Consider the following 19539-nt stretch of genomic DNA (forward strand, 5'->3'; position numbering starts at 1 on the left):
TTTTAGAAGGGAACACAGACGGTGGTCAAGTTGATGTTGGTAACGGTGAGGGGTCTTATGGTAGTGCATCGGCTTGACAAGGCAGGGGAGGGGCAGCCATGAGGAGAGAGAGAAGGAGAGAGAATCTCCAGCTCCAGAGGGAGCTGTCCTCCCATCCCACCCTTTACTGGCATCGCCCCCTTCCCTTGCTGGCCTCGGTGGGAAATGCAGTCGGCCACCATGTTCCCACAGAGAGTGGGTGGAAGAACCGCACCAGAACTCACTGAGCGTCTGCTCCCAGAGCTTCTGCCCTCCACAGTCCTGCTGCTTCACCCCAGTGGCCACATCCCATGAGGTGCCAGAGGACAAGAGAGTCATCTGTGGGAGCTCCTGTGCCCTGGAGCATGCTGGAGAAAGCAGTTTTGGGGTGAGGACCTCCCGAGGGGCCAGCAGGATGTCTGGCAGGAAACCCTCCAATGCTGTCTTCTCCTCGGTGGCCATTATGGATGCCTGTGACGGGCTGGAGGGACACAGTTTCAGCCAGCCTTGGAGGCCAAGCCACTGCTTACAGGACATTGTCCCTAAGGGTTCCTGGATCCACAAATAACTTTGCAGGAGCAGGACATGATTCTGGTGTATAAAGCCAGGGAGATTTTGTTGTTGTTTGTGCTCTGAACTTTGTAAGGAAGGGTTTTGATGCTTATCTTGTTGGTGTGCAATGAGAATAATCTCTTCAGCACTTAGAAGGAGGACCAAAATGCATCTGCTCATTTCCTTGTGCATTTGCTAAGTTTTATGAGCCCACAGGGGGACTTTGTTATTGGCTTAACCCAATCCCCAGTCTCCAGTGAGTCATGCAGCTGGTCTTCGGGCTCATTCCTCTTGGAATCTTTCAGTATCTGGAGACTCAATGCCTTATATGTGCATACGACATACATGATCAATAATTCAAATTTTGTACTAGCACCAGACACAGCACTGTGCCACGGTCAATATTTCAGAGTTATTGATCACCCTTTTATCCACTTAACCTCTTTCCTTCTTTGGAGGCAGCCCTCAGCATTTAAGATCTTCACTCCAATGGGGATGGCTACACTGGGACGTTGTCCAACGTTGACATCACATTCAACAAGGGCAGCTCCTGGCTGACTGACGGGATGATTGAGCCAAAGCTGGTGGTGTGCGTTTCTTTCTGCCTGTCCATTCTTTTTGTCTTCTTCCTGTCCTTAGAATAAAATCTGCTGTTTGCCAAACCTGTTCCTGGATCTTTCGTGGCACAAACTTTGAATCTGGAGAATGAAGGAGAGAATAAAGTCCAAGGAAAAGAAGGAAAGAAAGGGATGTAGCTCCACAGCTTCATTTTTTTCTTCCCCACAGAGAGGTGGAGAGCAGGGAATGGGAATGGGAAGGTGGGGAAGCCAGGCAGGCCATGGGTGGAGAGCGTCTTCGGCATTGCCGCGGCTCTGGAAAAGCTCCGAGAGTGGGAGGTTTGTCGAAGCATAGAAGGGGGTTGAGAACTCTTTCTGGGTATTAAGGATGTGTTTTTCCTTAACATTGAGCATTAAATAGAATTGCAATCACTTTTTAAACTACTTTAAACCTCTGGATTATGGTTTTGTAAATTCAGACCTATGCTGAGCTAGGAACACTCAAGAATCTTGGATTTATTCATATTAAACTTTGATTTCAATGCTAGAATGCCTCTCTTTTCAAAATTGGGTTTTCAGATAAATTCATCTTCTACTTAACAGAGGAGTTAAAAGACAGCAGATGGCAATTTCCTCCATCAAGATGAAAAACTCAACGGCGACCTCTGTGCGGGCATTTCCTCGCCTCCCGTGATGGAGAAGACACTCTGGTTCTACCTTCTCTAGCCCACCTCTCCACATCTGTCCAGCCCAGCTCCTCAGGGACCTCAAGGCGCTAGCTGTCTCCTTGCTGACCTAAGTCCTCAAATATCTTGTCACTCCTTGACTCTTGGCATTTCTTTCTTAAAAAACAAACAAACAAACAAACAAGAAGACACAATTTACTACCATTCCATTTGTGCTTCTATTTTTAAGTGAGATTTCTTGAGAGAGGTGCCCCACCTTCCCCCTCATTTTCTTACCTTGGACTCTTACCCATAGCCCTTCTTCACACCCTCCAGGCTGGGCTCGGAGCTAACTGTTCCTTAGACATTCTCGTCAACGGGTGGCATGACATTCCTATGGCTTGCTCCAATGCCCACCCTTCCATCTTGCCTTGTCTTGCAGTATCTGGCAGTTTGCATGATACCCACCAGCTTGAAGTTGTTTGTGAGCTATCGTGACACTAAGTTCTCCTGGTTTTCTTTCTCTCTGGCCTTGACCTTAGTCTCCTTTGTAGATTTTTCTTTTGTACCATCCCTTAAAAATGGGATTCCTCAAAGATTTTAATTCTCGGTCCTAAATTCACACACCTACCTGGGGTGTTGCCATATTTAATCACTTCTGTTTGCATTCATCTGTTGATGACTCCCAAGTCTCTGTTTCTAACAAAACTTCTTCTTGATCATCAGATGGAGATATCCATTCATTCATTCTTATCCCCCACAATTACTTATCTCCTCGCTAGTTACAAACACATGTTCAAATCAGGACTCATGATCTTATGCTCAGCCACAATGTACTCAGACCCAACCATAACATCTCAGGCTTTGCACTTTATTGAATAGTTGTCATGTACTCTGTCCGTCCAAGCCCATATTTCTAACCCCCATTCACTCTTTCTCTCATTCCCCGTCTCTAACTTCTCTTAATATAACTCCTAACCCTCCCTTCTCTTCATCATTGCCCTCTATCCCAATGCCAAGCCCCAAGGTCAGGCCCTCGTAGTTCTTACTGTTGTTAACCACTTCCGGCCTGGTCTGCCCACAGTCCTTTTGGACCAGTTCATTCTCTACACCACACCTGCAGGGAATTTTCATAAGCACGAAATCATGCCAATAGCTTCGTGTGACTTAAACTTTGTTAGATGAAGTTCCAGACTTTTCTTGCTTCAGCTTCATCTCTCAAACAGAAAGCTCTATTTTGAACTTGAACAGGTGGATTTATCCTTGATCTAGTATAGTTACAGATTTCAGAGGTTTTCTGAAACTTCACCATGATATTGTACACATATTCAAAATACCTAATCCTCAGTCAAAATGGAGAATATAAATCAGATGACACTTTCTGTGCCCTGTTTCCTCTGGCACTAACCCAGTGTGGGCACACCATGAACAAACCAGAAAAAAAACTCCCCTCCTTCATGGATCTCAAATGTAGTGGTACTGTGTGAGATTCACCAGCTGCTCACTATAGATCTGTGCTAACAGAGAATAATCTCGCTGATGAAGAAGGCATTTCCCAACCCCCACTGCCAAGTTTTAATGAGCACACCATCCAGTTTTTGGTGTAGGGATGTTCCTGCTCTCACACTGCTGAAAAAAATTATCCAGTGTCATCCAATATTTTTCCATGCCCATCTTATTTTCTACAGAAATAAGACATGCCCATTTAATTCAATATTTTCCTTAGAGATGAGGAGAGCCTATGACCTCTCAGCCTGAGATGGGACTGTGGGGGGCAGAAGGCTTGCAGAGAATGGCAATTCCAAAGGAATAATTAAGACAAGCACCACGAACATGGTAGCCAGGAGCTTCAGAAGTGCCCAGCGTGTGCTTTCCAAGGCCTGGCTTCAGAAGTTCAAAGCAGGGGAGAGCCATGTGGCTTGTGTAGGTCCTGGGCAGAGGGGTGTGGGGGATGCAGGCAGCGGGTGCAGGGCTGCTCTAACCTATCAAGCAGGAGTGGCCCAGGAGAGTGGGGGATGCAAACAGATGCATGTGGCTATAAACTGTTGCTATTTTAAAAACATTTTCTTTTGAAATTATATTCCATTTAGAAAACGCAAAAACGAAATTTCATGTTCTAAACATAAAAATGTGCTAACAATTTAACGTATTTTCAAATCAGTTCCAAACAGAACATTCCCCCCTCACCTGCCTTCAGACACATCTTTCTGAAGCTGAATCAGAACAGCAACTTAGACTGGGTGAGAGATCTTAAGACCCTCGGGAAGCAAGTGCCAAGCCCATGTGGGATACAGTGGGTGACACTGCTTAGGTACCGTGAAATACTCATAGTTATGCAATTTCGTGTTGTATAATCCACACTCGTTTATATTTCCGTGACTTCCTGGTAATGACACTAATTATGTCGTTGGCAGAGAGGCGTGAAGTGACAGTTATGATGATTTTGTCAACAGTGGGGCGTTTGATTGTAAACTGTTTCCATCAAAAAATCCTCCAAGTTAATTTATTTTTTCCCTTATTGCCTGTAGAAAAGAATAGCACTGCTCAACTGAGACTGTGAAACTCAGAAATCTCTCCACTTTATTAGCATTTGGAGGGGAATCCTGAGAGGGAGAAGAGAGAAAAGGGAGTTGTCTCTGGCACTCGTTAATGGTAGAGAGGACGGCCGTGGGTGTATTAGTCTGGAACTGTTGCTCGCACAGTCTTTCTGGAGAAGTCTGGTGGGAGGAACTGGAAGGGAGATGAGCTCTGGGCATCTTTCAGCCCTATCTTTGGTGTGTCACCAAGTATTTGAGTTTGTGCTTCTGATTGGCCTCCCATGGGTGGGGTCTTATTTTTGCTTACGATGCAGCTCAGGGCTCAGGTATCCCTTGTCCTTGAAGTTCTCTGACTCTCTTCCTCACCGACGTCTTCTTTTTGGGTTCAGGTCTATTCTAAGCTTTGTTCACTTGCCTTTGGGTTCCCTCCTCCCCGGCCCCTGTGGGCTCCAGGCGGCATCTCTTGTGAATGGCACTGAACAGGACACCCCCTGCCTCACCTGCCCGATGAAACGTCCCTTCTCCATGGCACCTCTGGTGACCAACGTGGCACGTGTAACAGAGGAAGTTCATGTAACATGGCACATGTAACAGCAGTTAAAATGAAATCTCTCTATTCGGATGGGGCGGGGGTGTAAAAAAAAAAACCAAGAATTCTCTTTTGTAAGAAAACCAATAATAAATCTTGCATTGTTTTTCATAGATCTTTAATAAGATATAAAAACAAGGAAAAGAGGATGAGGAGGAGGTCAAATTCAAAGATATTTTGACCTTCTGAAATGTTTGTCCCCCCAAAACTGTTTCCATGTGGCTGGGGAAATAGGCAAATGTCATGTTGGGGAGACCGAGCTGAACGAGTGCTATTTCAGGGGGAGGCTGTGTGGCTGGGTCACACCCATGTGACTGATGCCTCGGGAACAGGGTTCAGGTATGATTTTTTTTTGTTCCCAGAAGCTTCCGGAGGCTGCTTCTCGGCGGGTAAGTGAAGCAGGGGTGTGGCGGGTGGAGAGGCTCCCAGGGTCTGTTCTTTGGAAATCCTGTTAACAAAACCTTGGGAGAGCAGCAGGAGATCTGGCGTTTAAACTTCTGTTTGCCCTGCCACAGGTTCTACTGAGAGGGGAGAGAGCTCTGGGGAAAGTGAGGGTTAGGATCTAGAGCAATTAAAGATGGAGGCAGGGAACAGAAAGTGAGCTCTTGGAACTGGAAGAGTTGAGGGTTCAGTGGTCACTTCCCCTCGGCCTGCTGGCCAGCCTGCTTCATAGATGTGAGGACTGAGGATACACTGGGCACCCAGGGCCTGGGAGAACAGCCGAGAACCCAGCTCTCCCACCTGCTGTAGGTGCCCATCCACTCACAGATCCGCTTTCCAATGATGAAGCCGCTCATTTGTTTTCCATGTGAGTCTTTCCTTTGGTGATTTTCCAAGAATTCACAAATTGCCTCATTTTAATGCATTCCAGGTCAACTTTTGCCACCAGGGATATCTGTCATTCTAGGGAAAAAGTGAGTGTTTTGCTGTAGATGAGTGACCCAGAGCATCTGGGATCCATGGGGGACTGAGGAGCGCTGGTTTCCATGGGGCACACACAGTATCTCCAGGTAGAAAATGTACTCAAGTAAGAGACAGGAGGTGCAGATCCCGTGATCAGCTGTGGATCTTGAGCAAATCTATGGAGGTAGACGGATCTCAATCTCTGGGGTTCCCTTCTGACTTTCAAGTTCTGAGTCTGACTTGGACTGATTTCACAGTTCTGATCTCAGAAGAAGAGCGTGATTGTTTTGTGGCCACCCTCTGGGACTTCACATTAGCAGTGATTTGTGGGTGAATAATATAATGATCCTACCCAAGTGGCAGAGCTGGTTGATGAAGAATGGCAAGGGAAGGGAAATATCCAATTCCTGTTCAGGATTTAATGAGAGGTTGCTTTGGGGCTAAGCTCTGTTTATAATAAGTCCCACCTGGGACTGATTGTCTTGTTAATAGATGTCTTTGAGTTCCTCTGCTGCCACCAGGATGCATCAAAAGAACTAATTACTCAGATTTTTGTTTAATGGTGCTTATCTAAATAACTTAGGAGCTTTTGAGTGAAAACAATAAAAATGCAAATGATTATGGTGTGGTGCAGTGTAATAAGGATATTTTCATAATCACAAGTGAAAGAGTTGCAAACTGGGAGCAGCCTGGCTCCTGGGTGTTGCATGAATTTTGACAGATTCCAGGCTCTGGGGACCTGAGCTAATGGAGCCTGTCTCTGTCCTCCCTTGGTTTCTGCCCCTCTACCCTCCTGCTCTGAAATGCTCGGGTACTCCCAAACGCTGGGAAGGAAACAGGGTGACAAATTCCACTGGACATCATAGTACATGAAAAAATTTCACAATTCAGTGGTTGTTGATTTCCAGTGTGGATTTGTCTTTAGATTCCTATGACTTGTTAGTTTCGAAATTCTTAAGGAAGTACATGAGGCAACTATACCATGGTGCTTTGAATCATTGAAAAATGATTCATGAAAGAGAGCAGGGTGGTAGAATTAGAGGGAGACCTAGAAGACCCATACTGTGCCCTGGCTTTATTACTTCTAAGCTGGGTTTGGGTGGCAAATCGTGCAATCTCTTCGAACTTCCCTTTTCTCTGCAACATTTCTATTTGCCTACAATCAGTAGTAGGACAAAGGTTTAGTGGTCAAATAAATGTGGGAAATCCTATCGACTGGCATATCCTCTTGACAAATACATGATTTCTGTGGAGGTATAAAAAGGCTCTAGGGAAACTTGACACAACATTTTGCAAACTTTCTCAATGTGGAAAGCTTTTGTTAAATTTTATCACTAAGGAGTACCCCTGGGGAATACGGGGCTAGGTGACCCCTATGATCCTTGCCACTGCTTATAAAATGCAGCATTATTTTATGTACTTGTAAGAAAAACTGCTGCTAGAAAAACTCTGGCTCAGCTTGAATTGTAAAACGCATCCTGACTTAGAGATAGTCTTCATTTCCTGAGTTCAAGTTCTACTTCTGGGTTCTGAGAGAGGGATGCTTTTCCACCAGGCCTTGAGAGAAGTGTGTTAGAAAGAGATTTTAAGCATTAAAAGGGATTTATGTGAGAATCTCTTAATAAATGCAATGTTTGCACAGATCACTTTTACCATAACACTAAGGAAGCTCTTGCATCTTACTCACCTTTCATGGATTAAGCAATGAAGATATGACCAGGTTGTGCATCTCTAGGGATGACGGAGTGGATTCCAGCAGCTTTCTGGATGTGGTGTGAGTTTGCATGACACGTTACAATTGTGACTAAAGTACAAGTATCAGTTCTCATTAGTCGTTAGTTTTGATCATTCCATTTCCAAATAAATGAATGCAGGATATGATTTGTGTCTCCTCCTGCCTAACAAATGGCCCCTCCAGGCAGATGAGGCAGTGCCTCCTGGGCACTGTTGACAAGGTCTAGGCAAGGTGACGGGGGACCAGACTCACTGTCCATCGTGGGGAGCTACAACTTCAACAGAAAAAGTGCCACGGGGGAAGCTGAGTGGAATTGAACTTGTGGCAGTGAGGAGCCACGTAACCTGCAACCAGTGGGGTCTCCTGGGGGGAGAACTTCATGATGTGGCCGCATTCCTGCTGTTCAAGCCGCTGAAGTCTGCCTTTCATGTTTCTCGTTTCCAGATAGATTCTTCTAGAAATAGGCAGGCAATGGAGAAATTTTGTTTTTGATTTATTTTCAAACTGAGTTAAAATAGCCAGAAAGATGGTAGATTGACTTTTTCCAGCAGCTTGAAAAATAAAAAAAAAAAAAAAAGGAGAAGAAATTCAACCCAGACAGTGGCGATGATCCCTAGGGAGGGAGCTGCCTGTGGAATATTCCTGAATTGCCTGAAGACCCACTGCCGCAGAACCTGCGTCTCCACACATCTCCACAGCCTTCTGTCTGTGGACATTTGGGTTGTTTATCATTTCTGTAGGGCAGGACATTAAATGCTGGGTGTCAATGCAGAGCTGTACGTCACCATGGGAAAAAGGTGCGACTTATGCAGTCGAGGGGGAGAAACAAGAATGTTCAGGTGCTTCTGCCCCTTTCAATGCTTTATTCACTCAAATCACTCAATACAATTTCACTCTATAGATTCTTTTTTTTTTTTTAAATACCTTTATTTCACTTATTTATTTTTATGTGGTGCTGAAGATCAAAACCAGGGTCTCGCACGTGCAAGGCGAGTGCTCTACCGCTGAGCCACAACCCCAGCCCCACTCTATAGGTTCTTAATCAGAAAATGGTAATCCTTAATGCTAGGTCCTGCAATAGACATCATCAACCCACAGCAAACAATTCTAGATTAATTCTAAACCCTGCAAACACACTTAATCATGACAGGCTCATGACAGACATTCCCTCTGCAGGCTAAGCTCAAGTGTCAGATCAGAAGTCTCAAGCCTTAGGCTCTAAGTCCAGCAGATGCCCACTCACTCAGACGTGGTGATCAGGAGAGGAACCAAGGCAGGCTTCTCCTGGGGTGGCGCTGACGGCTGGCTGAGGAGGTGGTCAGAGGGAGAAGTCCTTTTCTCACCAGGGTCAAGAGGCTGCTGAAGAGTTTGATAGCTGTGAGAACAACACAGAGGGTTAGGCAGAGGAGAAGGGCTGGGATGTCAGTCCAGGTCCTCATCAGGCTCTCAGCGTGAGGGCACCGGTGTCGGCTGGCTGCATATCTGTTCATTTGCTCCTTCTTTATACTACATTTGGGGGCTTCTGACCGTCCCTTCAATCCCTATCAGCTGCTACTGGATTTTTCAGCGACGTCATTGTCCTGAGATTAAAGCATCTGGTCTGGTGGTCCCCACCCTGATTTTCTTGCTTCTTTCAGGGTGAGGGCCACATGCCAGAGTGGGGAGAAGTGACTTGTTGGTGCCCGAGGGCCACACTGGAAGGCTCCTAGGTGCCTGGTGAGGCTGCAGGTTTCAAACTGGAGTTTTAAAGTGGAGTTCCTTGGGCTGAGGCCTAAGGCCATCCTTACGTGGTATCATAAGGACACCATGATAATTCGTTCCTGTCACTGGTCATCAGCCAGCACAGTGGTCACCCATTAGTGCCTGTGAGAAATAGAAATGGGTGGTACACTGAAATAGTGTACTAATTGTTGCTAGATTGGCTAGAGACAGGAAGCATACAAAGGTGGGATTCTTAGAGTCTTGCTGGTGCCTTTTGGGACCCAAGTCAGGAATGGCTTTGGCTGCAGGACTGGGAGCCCAGGAGGACCCCTTTCACTCTGTGCCTTTCCCTCATCTGCGTCCTCCAACGTGTGGGTCTGCCTATCAGGGAAGTGACAGCTAGCAGCTCCGAGTCCTGCCGCTCACGTCCCCGGCACTCAGAGGCCACTGCTCACTCCTGGCAGTAGCCAAGAGTGGCTCCCTGTGGATCAGGTCCTTATTCTTGGACCTACAGACCCCGAGAATGGGGTGGTCACAGTCTCTGAAAGCAGCCGACATTTTGGAGAAATAAGTAAAACACAGTACGCAGCTGGACCCCAAAGAGAAACACCTGCAGGGGCAGAAGACAGACTGTGAAATGGCTTCTACGCTTTGAACCAGGGCGTGAGGGCAGCCAGGGAGAGAAGGGTCTGCCGTAAGAGGACCCCATGCATGCCCCTCCCTGTGTCCTGAGAGCGCAGCGCCTTGGGGGACAGCATTGCCACCGAGGAGACAGCCTGGGTGAGGGCTGGGCAAGCAGGGGGCAGCCTGCAGGCAGCAGCGGCCCCGGTGGGCACAGGGCTGACTGGGCTCACGGGAAGGAAGGTGTGAAGAGGAGATGGTGACTTGTGCACAAAGGCTTCCAAGCCACTGTCCTTCAGAGCCTTGGGCACTGCCAACCCATGCTGGTTGGATCCATGTGGACAATCCATTGTCCAGCTCTGTCCACCTGTCCCCCTGCCGCCGGGTCCGCTCTGCTGTGGGGGAGGATCCAGGGAAGGGGTCACTGCACTCCCCTCGTGTGTCTCACTGGGAACTCACAGTTCTGTCTCCCACCTCCCCTTGTCCTTGTGGCTGGGCTGGCCCTGGGGTGCAGAGGCTCAGCTGTACCTGACATCTCTCAGGACCTTTGATGTGCCAGGTCTGGCTTACTTCTCAGACCCTCACCTCATGACACTGCTGTGGCTGTTGTTCCCAATTTCCAGATGAACACTGAGATGGAGAGAGGGTGGGAGAGCAGTTGACCAACTTGCCCAAGCTCCCTCAGCTAACGAGCAGTGACACAGTCGAGTTGGCCAGAGGCTGGACCCCTCGACGCCACGCTGGCTTACTGCGGGACCTCTGCCTCCACTGTTAATGGGAAACAAAAGGAGTGTGGGTCCCTGCGGGGGGCTAGGTTGTGCACCCCCAGAACACAGGGAGCAGTGGAAACCTGGCTGCCACTCACAGTGGTGTAGGTTGCTCACTGTCCCAGTGAGCTATGCCTTTATTTGCCCATTTGAATGACCCCGAAGACAATTCCAGGACAATGATAAAGGCTGGAAAACATAGCTGCAGAAGTCGGCCTCGGTCTCCAAGCAGGAGTGGAGAGAGCTGATGAGGAGCCAGTGTGGGTGGTCTGAGGAAGTATGCTGCAGGGAGAGGTCTGGGTGGGGACAGCAGGTGCTTCTGGCAGTCTCGGCCTGTGGCCTTGCAGGGCATCTCGGAGACTTCCTATGGCTGCCGCTTCCCCTGCTGGGTGATGGATGTAGGTCACTCTGCTGGGCTGAAGTAGCTGCATACTTGATGGGGGACTTGGGACTGCAGAGGAGGCAGTTCAAAGGGCCTGACCTTGAAGGAGGGGAGGTGGGACGCGACCTAGTTTAGATCCTGAGACAGGGTTTGAGTACTGTACTTGGGAGTCATCCCAGGAAGCACCAGGCAGGACGTGGGTGTTTCTAGGCACAGTGGGGGGGAGCCTGCATCACCTTAAGTCACCTCTGTGGTCCCTTGAGCAAGCCCCACTGGGGACTCTGGGCAACGGAGCAGAACGGGAAAAGCTGTGAATTCCAGGCCCCTCCGGGTCTGGGGCACTTCAGCCGCAAAGCCAGGGAAGCTGGCAATCGAGGGAGAAGATGGGGCGCTCTGCAGGGGCTCCCGTCCCCGTGGCATCTGTGCGAGACACTGTGGGGAGAGTGGAATGTGGACTGCCTTATTGTAAAGCTGCGCATTCCGCGCACTTCAGGAAACAGTTCTAAACAGCTGAGTGAAAACGCAGAGCACCAGGAGGAGCTTCATGGGCCACGCTGGGCTGAGAAGCCAAGGAAGCGGGTGTCTGCAGACGGGGAGGTGGGGCCTGCTCACGGGAGGCCAAGGAAGAGGATGCAGGGTCCCATTGCCTCTGTCTTCTCTGTCACCCTCTGGAGGGATAAGAACAAATGTCAGGGGTCTCTGTGCTGAGCACAGTGGCCGGAACACTGCAATTACACAGGGCAGACGTGCAGGTTCTGAATAAATGCCTTTAAAACATTAGGTGGGTAGGGAGGGGGCATGGGAGGGATAGAGGAACTCTGGATAGGGCAGAGGGGAGGGAGGGGCAGGGAGGGGGCAGGGGGTTAGCAGGGATGGCGGAATGTGATGGGCATCATTATCCAAAGTACAGGGATGAAGACACGAATTGGTGCTACATACTTTATATACAACCAGAGATATGAAAAATTGTGTTATAGATGTAAAATAAGAATTGTAGGCTGGGGATGTGGCTCAAGCGGTAGCACGCTCACCTGCATGTGTGGGGTGCTGGGTTTGATCCTCAGCACCACATAAAAATAAAAAATAAAGATGTTGTGTCCACTGAGACTGAAAAATAAATATAAAAAAAAATATCTCTCCTCTCTCTTAAAAAAAAGAATTGTGATGCATTCCACTATCATGTATTTAAAAAATAAAAACAATTAAAAAATAAAACATTAGGTGCCCAAATAAAAATAAATGTGTTCAGATGAGTCAAGAGGACTGTAACTATATAATTTGTTGTTGTTTTAATTTGTAGCACTTTTCTGGTTTTTTATTCTTTTTAGACACACATGACAGTAGACTTTACGTACATCATGGAACATAACTTATTCCAGCTAGGATCCCATTCTGTGGTTGCCCATGATGAGGAGCTTCCTATTCATTCTACTGTCTTTTCTCTTCCCATCTCCCCTCTCTTCCCTTCATTCCCTCTTGTCTGGTCCAATGAACTCCTATTCTCCCCTCACCACCACTTATTTTGTGTTAGCATCCACATCCAAGCTTTTTCCCGAAAAAGAAAAGGGGGTGGGTTTCCACTGAGAAGACCAAATACTTCAAGATGCCGAGTGGAAGGCGAAACTCGTGCAGGGAAACGGCTTCATTACGGTTTAAACTTCACAACGCACGCCTTTCAGGAAAGAGTGCGGTGTCTGAGCGGTTTGTTCCCCAGCAGGAGGTGAGGATGAGGTGCCCAACCCAATTTGTGGCTACTGTGACGCACGACTGTGAAGACGTTGGCTCCCTGGTGCTCTTTTCTTGCACCTACCTGCTGCTGCGTCCTCCGTGGGAGATTCATTGAGAGCTCAGCCTCACGTTCTGGAGGCTCCAAGCTTCCAGTTTTGAGCAATGAGGTAACAGTTATCTGAAGCCAAATGCAAGCGTTTTAGGTTTCCTTCCCCCCATAGTACCTCCGCGCGTGTTCGACTGTTCTCTCCGTACTTACCCGACTCTTCCTCGACTTCAGATCTGGTGACTGTGATGAAGCCTGAGTCTCTTCTGTGGGCACTGGCAGCTGCCTTGCTGGGGGACTCCACAAAGGGAGTTGAGCCAGGTCTCCAGCGGCGTTTTCTGCAAAGCGCCAGACAGTGATCATCTTATCCGTCCCAGCTACTCACCTCTGCAGTGGTCACACTCACGCAGCCACAGACAAGGCACAGATGAGCAGGTGCGTCTGAGTTCCAATAAACTTTATTCTCAACACCCAGCAGTGGGCAGGATTTGGCCTCTGCACGGTAGTGTGCCAACCCTCAGTTGTATCATGGGTAAAGGCCTAACAGTTTCCTTTGAACTATTATTTGGAGTTGTGAGGGTTATTTGTGTGTGTGTGTGTGAACTTTCTATAGGATCCACTTACGTAACTGAACACTAATCTAGGTGTTACTGAGAAGGTGATTTGTAGGTGTGGTTAACATCTGAAAACACTAGGTGGTAAATAAAAGAGATTATCCTCAGTAATGTGGGCTCAAGACAAACAAAACGAAACAAAACAACAACAAAACATAAGGCTTTCCTGGGAAGAAACAAGCTGACCTTAACTGAGCAGCATCAAGTCTTGCCTGGCTCCCGTCTTCCTAGCCTGCCCATGAGCACGTCAGCTGATGCCTAAGACAGACCTCTCCGCACCATCTTTTTGGTCTGGTGTCTGTGGAGTACTCTCCACTAGGTCAGAAGTCTTGTGCCTCAGGAATGTTTCTCACCCTAAAGGCTCAGCCTTCTTTAGCATATTGTCTTTTGCCGTCAATTTGCTGATCTGTCCATCCACTCCTCCAGTCTTTCCCATCTCATAAATGGTGTCCTCATTGTCCTCTACTGTGACCAGCGTCCCTGAAGTCACTTCAGCCTCCTGCTTTGCCTGAGACACGTTTCTCCCCCCACCCACCCTGTTTCTGTGGCTCCCCGCTGTCCCCAGGCCCATCTGCTGCAGCTGCCAGCACTCCCCTTGTTCCCTTCTCCCAAGGTCCACCCAGAGAGCACAGAAACCTCAGCTCACGCCTTGCTGCTCTGTGAGGCCCGTCAGGACTCCCGTTCACTCAGACCCACATGCAGACCTTTCCTCCCTTGCTGGTCTCTGTCCGTCTTCCCAACTTGTCACCCGGGACTGTTTCCTTCCTTGCTCCGGGAACACAGGCCTCTGGGCACATCCCTAAAGGCCATCCCTACCCCTGCCCTGGGGCCTCACGGCCTCCCACCAAAGTCTGGAACAGTCTTCCGGGCTCCAGTCCCTCCTCATCTCAGACCTCTGTTCTATCACGGGGGGCTTCAAGGATCCTCTGCCAACACCGTCTCCCATCCCCACCGCAGCATCCCTGGGTGTTAGGCCTCAGAGTCTCTCCTCGCTGGTCATTTACTATCTGTCTCTTGCACTAAGAAGCATGCTGTGAGGACGGAGGCTCGCTGGCTATTCACAGCTCAGGCCAGAGCTTAGCACAGAGTCAACCACAACCCAGTGAATGAGACGGGGCGAGCCAGATGTCAGCGGCTGAGCTTATGGGGTTCACAGAGCAGGTGGGTCCTGCCTAACGGAAGCATCTGGTCTCCTGGGAGGATCCTGGCCACTGAAAAACCAAACAACTAAGGGAAAAATCAAAATCGCCTAAGCCCAGCGAAGAAGAGGCACACCACGATGGCTGGTGGAAGCCAGACCCCTTTCCAGGGCGGAGGAACACTTCCCCGAGGAAGTGCAGCTCAGCTGGACTTGAGAGGTGAGCACCAGAGCCCTGGAGCAGCGTCCAGGAAGAGGAAACGGCAGGTGTGCAGATACCAGGGCACATTCAAGGCACAGATGGCCCGTGAGGCACAAGAGCAGAGGGGCGGGTGGGTGGGGAGGAAGGACAGGCCTGGGAGCCGGGAGGTGTGGGCCACATAGAGCATGTCAGTCCCCACCAGAAGAGCAAAGGGGGAGGCAGGAGGCTGAGGAAGACGCCGTCATCCAGTTCACGTCCCTGTGACGAGTCTGCTGCAGTGTGGGGACAGATGCACACGGGGGTGGGGGGAGAGGCAGAGGGGTCAGTGAGGGGGTCTGGTGAGACACAGTGTGGAGGGAAGTGGAGAGAGAGGAGCCATCAGACTCAGAGAAGCAGCAGGGCTTGGGCAGGCACTGGCTGCAGCAGTGTGGCCGGCAGGGCTCCGGCTCCTGGTTGGCCCCTGGTGGATGGTGCAGCTACCTGGCCATGCCTGGGGGCAGGGTCCAGTTAGTGCCTTTGTCATCTGGGCTGCCACAGCATCTCATGTGGGGTCCAGTCTCCTGAGACTCAGAAGAGAAGAGAGCCCCATGTCATGGGGTCCTGGGACAGCACACCTCCCACTGAGCAGCCTCACTGCACCCAGATGCTTTGGCAGGTGCCTATTGTCCCCAGAGCCCCTGCTGCACCCCTGGTGGTCCCGAACCCACTGTGGCTTAGCTGCCTGAATTTGCTGCTGGGTAGCCATGTGTAACACACATTTAGTATCAAGCTTTCTGCTCTATTTTCAAAAGATCATCTTGTAAAGATAAGGCTTTTGTTTCAATTTTGCTATATTCAAAAGCAAAGTATAAGTATCTCCCCTGGGCCCACTTGCTAAACCACCCGTGAGAGTCCAAGAGATGCGAGCCGTGGAGAAGCCGAACTTTGGGAGAAAGGGCCGAGGGTGTGATTTCCCTCCTGCTTCCACCCGAGCCGCCTCTTCATGTTCACAGTGACATGTGTTAAAACCACCCTTAGGTCTTTTGAAAAATGGAGACAGAGAAATACACGAGGAAGAAGAGCAACCGCTGCGCTGTAGCCTCTGATTTTATATTGGTGTAATGAATAGCAATCGCTACACCATAGCACTTTTTAATAACCATAAAAACGAGGGGGCTGTGGGTGTAGCTCAGCAGCAGAGCACTTGCTAGTATGTGTGAGGCCCTGGCTTCCATCCTCAGCAAAGCAAAACAAACAGCAACCACCAAACCCAAAATGAACCATAAAAAAACGAGCAGTTGATGCTCATATATTTATACACTCTCGATTTCTATGCCCAGAACTTTTGAATTCTTGCCTCCTTTACCCACCTGCCCATCATTTAACATTTGGCACAGTGATGTTATGCAAAATTATAGAAAATATGTGAGAAAAAAACCAGGGAATAAAAAGCTTAGTTCTCGATGAACTGTAACTCAAAACAGGATGCACTCTCTGCTCCTCAGCGGACGGGTCACTGAACTGACCCACTTATTGGCAGATGCACTTGCTCTCTCTGTCAAGTGCATCATTAAGGATGAAAGGGTTAATGAGGCTCTGAACTAACAGGCAGCTGATCATTAATCACTGACCTTTGGAAAGAATTTCTAGTCAAAGGCAGGCGTCAAAACAGCATTTAAAGCAAAGCATGTGCTAAGAGTTGCTAAGTGCCATCTCTGGTTTTACCTGTGCCTGCTCTGAGGGTCTGTGTACTATTAAGAAAGGGACTCTCGCATGCTTTGGGTTTCTGGAATCTTCTTCTAACTTGTCAAACATGATTCCCAGGTACGGAGGGCACTGGCAGGTAGTTGGTCACGAGGAGGTGTGTCCAGGAGTGAACAGGGACCCAGCTCAGAGGCCAGGTGTGTCCAGTGTGGTCAGGAAGGCAGACATTGAAGGCAACCTCGAGGGTTGCTTCTGCCAAGCTGATGAGCGGTCGGGAGGCAGAACCAGGCCTTGGGGATGATGGACACAAACCCTGAGTGCCAGCCGAGGAGCAGCTCCACTGAGTGACAGCTGGAGGAAAGGGTCAGCTACGTGGACAGCAGAGTCCTCTGCCTGCCAGCACCCCTCCCCCCACCCTAGGGCAGAGCATGCTGTGAGTGACCAGCCTGCGTCACCCGGCCCTGCTCCTCCCGACAGGGCTGCCCCTAAGGAGGATGTGCCCTCTGTGCAGCCTTCTCTCTTGCCATCCCCGTAGCCACCTCCTGCCAAACACAGGAACACACAAGGCCTAACAGGCCCGTGGGTCAGTCAACCCTGCGTCCATGCGGGGGCTCTACCTCCCAGTGTGAGTTTGTACGAAACGGGATTAAAGGGCGAGGATCAGAAGGGAAGTCAGAGGTAGGCGAGCCTCTGTGGCCAGGTAAATGCTGATGTTCTTCCCACCAGTCCTTCCTCTCTGACCCAGAAGGGAGCCCTGGGCTGGTCCAGTGGGTACACAGGGACCTATTTCCTGCTTGCTTTCGTCAGCTTCCTCATCCTCAATGGGAGGTCACTGCTGGGCCTCCATTTTCCTGACCAGGCAGTGTTTGGATCCTTCCTTCTCCAGGTCCCAGGTGTCCTCCATGTTGCCAGATGTGCCACTCAGAGCTGGCCCAGAGGACAGGAAGAGGAGGAGAGCTTCACTTACCAAGTGCTGCTGACCCTCTGACTCCCCTCTCCTTGCTTAGGGCTCCCCCCTGTTCCCTGCTCCCCAGAAGCTGCCAGTATTCATTAACTGTTTATACCCACACCCATGGGCCACCCAGGTAGCAAGCTTCTACAAATTTGGAGAAATCAGACTTTTGAAAACTTGACTTTTGAAGCTGATTCCCACCTTGATGTTTGCAAATACAAGACACCAAGTGGTGTTCTTCCCACGGGGACAGTGGTGGAGAGGGAAGTTAGACTTTTTGGTTCAAAGTACTTGGATTTTTAAGTAGTGAAAACATTATGTAAACAGGATGTTGTACTCAAATTTTGTTTGCTTCCTTAGTTTTGAAATGTCTCAGTTATAAAAACACTGAAGGCTGTGCTAAACATTAGATCTGACGCAGCTTCAGGTATATATCGCAGGCCGTATAGTTTTACTAGCATAGGGCTGAATTTCAGTCTGCACCATCTCTGTGCACAAGAAATATTTTCCTTTATAATGTAACTTTGGGATCACGGTCCATTGGGATGGTGGAAGTGTAGTCTGCCCATCTGGGATTTTCCAGCCCTTCTGGGGTTCCTACACCCACAGGGACCCTGGGAGCACGGCAAGGCTGCCGTGGGACTTTATCCACACGGGCGGGTCAACTTTGGGTCTTGCTATTTCTCTCTCTCTCTCTCTCTCTCTCTCTCTCTCTCTCTCTCTCTCTCTCTTTCTCTCTCTCTCTCTCTCAGACACACACACAAACACACACACACACACACACACACACACACACATCAGGGATTAAACCCAGGGACACTTAACCACAGAGCCTCACCCCCAGCCTTTTAAAATTTTTTATTTATTTTGAGACAGGGTGTCCCTCAGTTGCAGAGACTGGCTTTGAACTTGCGATCCTCCTGCCTCAGCTTTGTGCTGAGGATTAAAGGTGTGCTCCACCTGGCTGGTTATTGCCATCTCTGGAGGCTCCACCAGGGGCCAGGTCCTGTTTTGCACTCCTGTGGCTTGGCCTGGGTCCAGGTTGGTGCCCAATTCCATTATTTGCTCAGAGTCTCTCTCTATCTGAGTCCCCACCTTTTAACTCTGAGTTTCCTCCTCTCTCCATTTGGAAGAGCACTTTCCTCCCAGGGGCACAGGAGTTAGAAGGCTTCCACTTGGAACCTAGACCTGGGCGTCTCTGAAGCACTTCCTCTTCTGTGGGCTGTATCGTTGCTCACCTGAGCTTGTGGGTTCTGCTCTTTCTGGTTTCTCAGATGAAGGAAAGCAAACAAATGTCCCAACAAATATGGGCAACGCCAGTCAACTCCGAAGAGTGTTTCCTGAAGCAAGTCACGTTCTTTTACATGAACTCTGCTTATTGAATGACTACCAGCTGCATGCGTACCTCTTGGACCAAATGTCCATAACACACTTTATCTCCTTAAGGCCTAGCAATTGAAGAACAAAGAGATCTTTAAAATGACCTGCCTGGGAGTGAAGAGCTCCATCACTGTCTGCAAACAAAGCCCCTGTCAATGCAGGTGAGAGGACACGCTGTCTGAGCACGGGGGTGTTTCTCAGGTAGGTTTGGTGCCGTGTTCTGGGATCCGTGTCCAGAGTTCAAAATTACTACTTTACCTCCGACAGAAAGTAATGGAGTCATGATTCCCCAAGGGGTTGGCCACCCCAAGTTCAGATCCTATTTTAAATGGCAAATCATGGTTTACATGCAAACTTCATTCATAGATAAACCAGTGTGGAAAGGACTTCCATAGAAGGTGCTGATTAGCACTTTATTATCCAAAAAAAAAAAAAAAAAAGTATCTGGATGAGGCTCACTGTTCAGCCCCTCTCAGGGAGTCCCAGAATTGAACTTGGATGATTCGTGAGAGATTAAGCCCACTAGGTTCTGGGAACCCATTGCCAGTTGATTCCTGGGCTCAAGTTATAGCTTTACTCATCCCTTCTCTCTAGAGTCCCCTCTATCACCACGTCCACAACCTTTTGCAGGCAGATCAAAGACTCAGGTGCCAGGTGACCGCTGGTGACCATGCACGGGATGCAGAGACTCACTTTGTTCGAAATGGCCTGCCTAACAAGATGCCTCCCCTCCTCCCAGGGTTTAATGTACAGCTTTGCTGGATTCTGT

This window comes from Callospermophilus lateralis, chromosome 5 (assembly GCF_048772815.1).
Source record: "Callospermophilus lateralis isolate mCalLat2 chromosome 5, mCalLat2.hap1, whole genome shotgun sequence".
Classification (NCBI taxonomy): domain Eukaryota; kingdom Metazoa; phylum Chordata; class Mammalia; order Rodentia; family Sciuridae; genus Callospermophilus; species Callospermophilus lateralis.